The 6315-nt window shown below is 46.4% G+C and overlaps 1 protein-coding gene across 1 annotated transcript in view; it reads right to left on the reverse strand.

Annotated features, from left to right (window-relative positions):
• The window catches only part of efna4 (ephrin A4), a gene marked incomplete at both ends in the record, with an annotated part of 34517 nt that overhangs the window by 2351 nt on the left and 25851 nt on the right, over positions 1-6315 (reverse strand). The gene's annotated exons all lie outside the window — the stretch shown is intronic.

Raw genomic sequence — 6315 nt, forward strand, 5'->3', positions numbered from 1 at the left:
GTCAATAATACTTTTAAAAAATGTGCTATTGCATCCTCACGTTATTATTGTTTTTTTATTTTTACCAGAAATGTAAGAGAATTACAAACAAATTACAACCAATAACACCACAGAGCCAAACCTCATGTGTAATTGATAAGTGTGACGTATTTGGCCAAGACTGTCTGTCTTGCTGGTAAAATGGCGGCTTTTTGGTGAAGGAGCAGACTTATCCAACATGGCTGCCACCAAGGAAAGAATCGCAACGTGTCCAAACCGCCATTTTAGCTCCTTAACGGAGGATGAGAGGAATGGTAGAATGGCAAGAATGTCAAGGTTATTCGTCAAAGCTTTCAGGTTAATGAACTTTCACAAATAAAAGAAAAAAGAAAACGGAGAGCAACCGAGGTTATTGGTGCAGATTTGATCGCGTGAACAAGTTTTGTGTTTCGTTTATGGGAACAAATTAAGAAAGCCAAGGAACGGGAGAAGGGCAAAAAGAGAAAAAAAAACTGAAGGGCAAGTTAGGGCGGGAGGTTGGGGGCGCAAAGGTATCCAGGGGAGTCGGATGTTGAGATGGAGGATTTGGCGATTTTCTTTTTAAAGTTTTTTTTCTTGCCTAGTATGTGAAAGAGCTGGATTGAAAAGACCGAAGTAGGCAGGAGAGTGAGAAACTGGAAGCAAAAATAGTCATGATGGCATGATCACAGCAGGACTGAAGGAGAAGGAGAAAGAGGAAAGAGGTAGAGAAAAGAGAGGGATCAATTAGGGAGAAAGTAGAACTGACTGTAATGGTTTCTCACAGCGGGAGATGGAGGTAGAGAGAAAAAAGGAGCGAAGCAGAGAGCAAAGGGAAAACACAACATCAGAATTAATGTTTTGACAAGTCGCCCTCGGAAAACAAGAGTCAGGGTGGAGAGGGAGGAGAGAAAAAGGGATAGAGGAGAGAGGATGAAAGAGGGGACGGCCTTAGGAGCTTATTCGCTGTGACACGGGAAAAGAGTTTTAGCAGAGTCTCTTCTATGCTACGCTACTCCAGAGAGGCTGAGGCTGCTTTTTTTGGTGTGGGGGGGAGGGGGGGGCGCTCTTTTCAGCGCAAGACCACGCTCTGGACAGGCACATCTGAGGAGCAGGGCAGGGGTGGTTTCAGAGGTACTGGGGGTGGTTTGGGAAGGTGCTTTGGGCTGCAAGGCTTTTCAGCAAGTCCGTTCCGGCACAGTGAGGATTTCTTTTTTCAGCGCACGCAGTCACTGTGTGCCTGCTGTTCTGGAGCTGGCTTTGGATCGGAGGGTGGCCGGAGTTAGGCACAGGGGTCGGGGGAGAGAGGAGGGGGAAGCTTTTCACTGCAACACCACTCAAGCAGCTCAGCGGAACAGTTCAGGAATAACCACACAAAGTCTCGTGTTATTATATACACCACTCAATCACAGCCTCCTCACATTTCTGATGTGTCAAACAAGCACATTTACCAAGGTGAACTCCAAGACAAAGAGTAGAGAGTAAATGCCAGAACGGAGAGGTATTGACAGGGAGAGAGGGAGAGAGGGAGACAGAGCGAGAGAGCGAGCGAGCGAGCAAGCAAGAAAAGAAGAAATTAGCAAAAAGAGAGCAGGCGCAACCTTGCTGTGAGAGTAACGCCATGATTTAAAATATACATTCCTCCTGGTCCCCCTCATCTCCTCCCCCGTCCTTGTCATCTCCCCCATGTGTGCTGTGTACAGCTCTACTGACCTCCACAGAGAAGAACTGGCCACGTGGAGGCCTTAATTACAGCTTGTTGTGTTTGTGTTTGTGTGCGCTGGCTGGTGTGAACAGGAATCTTCGTTGGAGGGGGTGGAGGTGAGGTTGTGGACTGGAGGAGGGAGGGGGGGTGTGTGATGAGAGCTGCCGCTGCCGCCACCGGTGTGAGCGGTGAGGAAGAGTGGTCCAGCCGTGGGGTCGGACCGTGCCGTGGGAACCGCGCCGCTGTCAGACACATGAAAGGCAAGCGCCACAGGAAGGAACCAGAAGTGAGCTGGCGCAGCGTCACCGGAGGGAGCAAACAGCAGCTGCGCGAGAGAAGGCGCCCAGTGTAGCGCGGAGAAGGGGAGGAAGAAAGAAGAAGAAGAAGAAAAAAAACACCTCATCTCCTTTCTCTCTCTCTCTCTCTTTCTCTCTCTCTCTCTCTCGCACTCACTTGTTCCTTCTGGCCATACTCAGTAAGGCTAGAATGCAGGATGGCTCTCCAGCCCTGACAGGGAGAAGAGCCAAAGAGGCGAGAGGAGAGGAGAGGAGAGGAGAGCGCACAGGGGCGGAAGCGGAGAGGAGAGGAGGGGAGAGAGGGTATCAAAGGGATGGAAAGAGATGATGGACAATTAAAAGAGAAAGCAATAGCGGGCATCTCTGCTCTGCTCAAATGTAATGTGGGGGGGGGGGGGGGGGGGTGGGGGCGCAGATGAGGGAGAGGAAAATAGCAGAGAGGAGAGGGCAGGACACGAAAGAGAATAGAAAGAGAAATTCCAGGGAGAATGAGAGAGAAAAGGTGAATACTGGTCTGGGGAGGGAGAAGAAGGGAAGTGTGAGGGAGTGAAGGGAAGAAAGAGGACGAGAGGGAATGAAAGGAAGGTGTTGAAGCCGGAGAGAAAGAGGGGGATGAAGGGAGAGAAAGAGGGGGATGAAGGGAGAGAGTGAGTGGGGAAGCAGCGACACTCGGCAGTGGATGGAGCCGAGATTAGTTTTGCTCTGGCAAAGACAGATCATAAAAACGGAGGAGGAGAGGAGAGAGGAAAAGAAAGAGAGAGAGGTCGAGATTAGTGCCACTTCAGGAATGACAGAACATGAGAGAGAGCAAGAAAGAAAGAAGAAGGGAGGAGAAATGGGAAAGCTAGTTTAGTCTGGATTAGTTTCGGTAAAGGCAATGAGAGGGAGGGAGAGTCAGAAAGAGACAGAGTGGGTGAGAGAGAGAGAGAAAGAAAGAAAAAATAAGAGAGAGAGAGAGAGAGAGAGAGAAAGAAAAGAAAGACATGTCAGTGTTCAAGAAAAGCTGAAGGATAAAGATTTACATGAGCAGCAAAGAAAGGGAAGAGAAGTGAGAGAGTAAACGAGTGTGTGTGCATGCTTGTGTGCACGTGTGTGTGTGTGTGTGTGTGTGTGTGTGTGTGTGTGTGTGTGTGTGTGTGTGAGTGAGTATGTGTGTGTGATAGAGAAAGAAACCATGAGTGAAAGAAAAACTCATCTTCAAGGATATAAATTCTCCTTTGGGTGAAAGTTGATTGAACTGCCCATCAGAGTGTCTCTGGCGCAAACACACACACGCACACTCGCAGACCAACCAATCCGCTCCTTCCCAACGCGACCTCCTGTCACTCAGCCCATGCCATACGCACTCCTCACCCAATACCCGAAACCCCATCTGATATCTCCCCCTCGAGCGGGGCCTCATTAATAACCATTATCAGGCCTGTGATGAAAATACAAACAGGGCTGCCTCGGTTGAATGCCTAATTAAAAGCATCACACCAGTGGAGCGCTGGCAACAGCGAAGAGGCTTCGAACAATCAGAAGCACATGAAGAATTACGAAACTAATCCCTGAAGATGGATTATTGCACTCGATAGGAGCACTTTTCTGGAGCTGGGGACTTTGGCGTTATTTGCGGAAAGATTGCGTATTTAAATAACAGCCAGAGTAACTCAGTGTTTATTTGAGAGAGGCGTTAGGATTAGTTTTTAAGATCAACGATGTCATGTATTAGGTAACAATATGTAATTACGAGTTTGAAACTAGAGACAAGTTCAATTAAAGAGGGATGAGTCATAATTAACACATGGGTGGCGTGAAACATTTGCATGAATATTAAAGGTTGGTCATTTATGAACCTGCATTGTAATATAGAGCCTAAACACAACCACAGACCGCTGGTAGGGAACACTCTTAAGGACATTTAACTATTTAAATGCCGTCTTAGAGGGGAGGTGTGGATTTTTGTTGCAAAAGCTAAAATGATTCTAGACCATTCTTGTTGATTCCGGACAATAGCTTAAATCTTAATAGCTACATAGAACTCCTCAAACGAATAGTACAGATGCATAGAACAAATAGAACAACAGTAATACTTTAGGTCAACAGGCACTTTGCTACATTACAAAATTACACACTGTGTCTTTAAATCAACCTGGAAAAAATGATAATTTAATGTGATTTCCATTTAATGTGAATTTAATGCCAATAGCAGCTAATGGGCTGAAGAGATGATAATGGATGGTCTCACTTTAAAACACACACTCACTGATGAACTCAGGGAGACATGGAGCCAAACCAACTGTGTGTGTGTGTGTGTGTGTGTGTGTGTGTGTGTGTGTGTGTGTGTGTGTGTACTGCTATACTCCCCTATGTTTTTCTATAACTGCACTGTTTGTATGCCTCTTCCTGTGTGAAGGTGCATGCATACATGTGTGTGTGTGTGTGTGTGTGTGTGTGTGTGCTTGTGTGTATGGATGTGTGTGAATGTGCGTGTCCGTAAACAGTGGTAGGACTTCCTCATTAGTTTAGCTGCTGTGGAGTTATGGCTGGGGGGTTGGTGGGTGGAGTGGACTACCAGGGGGGGCGTCTGGCGGCCCTGCATGGGAGAGACGTGGAGGGGAATTGGGTGGGACAGCTGGCGGACTGGGGCCAGCGTTCCCAGGCTCACTGGGCGGACTGGGGACGGCATTCCTGCACTAAGTGGGCAGCGTTCCCTGCTGATCCCTGATCTGGGCACTCGAGCGGAAGGTCAACTTTCCCTCAGGCGCTCACAGTGCTACCGCAGCTCTAAGAGCAGCCAGTCACACAGGGGGAAAAAAAATATCTCGGTGTACATGCTGCAACCCCTTCACACCCTTACACACACACACACGACACACAGAGGGTCTGTCTGCGTGACTGTTTCTCTGTCTTGCTCTTTCTCTCTCTTCCACACACACACACACACACACACACTTTATGTTATATTGCTTACCATTTTAGGGAAAATAGCAATACCAAGGCATACAGGACAGACACATAGGAACACATTGATATATACAAAATACAGAAACACAGAATATAAAGCACACACACACACACACAAACACACACTCTTGCTAATGTTCATACACATATACAAAGGAAAGAAAATGAACCGAAGAGAAGGTGTAAGCAGACACTTGTGGGACTAAAGTTAGGTTAGGTGGAGATTGAAGGGGACTGTTTGTAGGGATGTCGTCTGTCGTTGCCGTTGTGGAGTGAGGCCACAAAACAGGCTGCAGATCGGCAGGTGCTGGCATCTCCTCCCAAATTTGTCCTGCTGTTCCATCATATTTTACTTCCATATAGAGTTATAGGGAAGATGATGGTGTCAAATATTTGAGGCCAAATTTTAACTGTGATTTCTTTGTCTTTTTCTTTGTCTTTCTCATGTCTTTGTATTGCCGAAGATGCTCTGTGTTCTTTTTGGTGTATTCACTGCAAGACCAACATTTCCCAAGGCATTCATTTTTAAACCAAGATGTTGTATCTTGTAATATTCTCTAGGGTGGTGTTACCTAGAGTAAAAAGGTGCCAGGTTCCCCTGGTTTGTTATTGAAAAGATCAACCTTAGATTTGTCCACATTTACTGCCAGGGTCAAGGTGCTGCTGTAGCCCTTGACGACGGCAGCACCAAGTCATCTGCAAGGAGCAGGAATTGAACTGTCCATGTCCCAGGAGGGCGGGCTCAGGTGTTTTAGATTGTTTAATATTTGCGTAAATGGATTAGTAGTGTTACTGGAACACAGTTGGACTCAAACTGCAACCCCACACCCTTGAGTGAGATATTAGGTTATTTTATTGCGAATTTGTATAATTTTTATTTATACTTGTTACCCAAATATATTGATTTGATACATGTTTCTCCCTATGCCAATTTGGAGAATATTTTAGTACCAACTTAAATTGAATCAAATGGTTGAAAATGAATGAAATAATAATTTTCCTGAACACGCCGATTCACTGAGCGCATCACACTTATAACACACACACCCACTGTTCTATATTCCTGAAAATGCCCTATGTATTTTAACAACTGTAAGGAGCGAATTCAGAACTCGGGTAAGATGAGGCAGTTCACAATGGAGAGGAATGACGAGTTAACAAAAAAATGAATGACTGAAAACCTTACGGACAAGTAGTAAGAACTCTCCCTCCATCCTCAGGATGCCACTTCAGATATTACTCTCAGCAATGACAGTGTGTGTGTGTGTGTGTGTGCGTGTGTGTAAGACAGAGCTGAGAGGAAGGGAGAGGGAGAGAAAGAGACAGAGCGAGCGAGAGAGAGAGAGCGAGGGAGAGAGCAACCAGGTC

Source organism: Sprattus sprattus (genome assembly GCF_963457725.1).
Source record: "Sprattus sprattus genome assembly, chromosome: 19".
Lineage (NCBI taxonomy): Eukaryota > Metazoa > Chordata > Actinopteri > Clupeiformes > Clupeidae > Sprattus > Sprattus sprattus.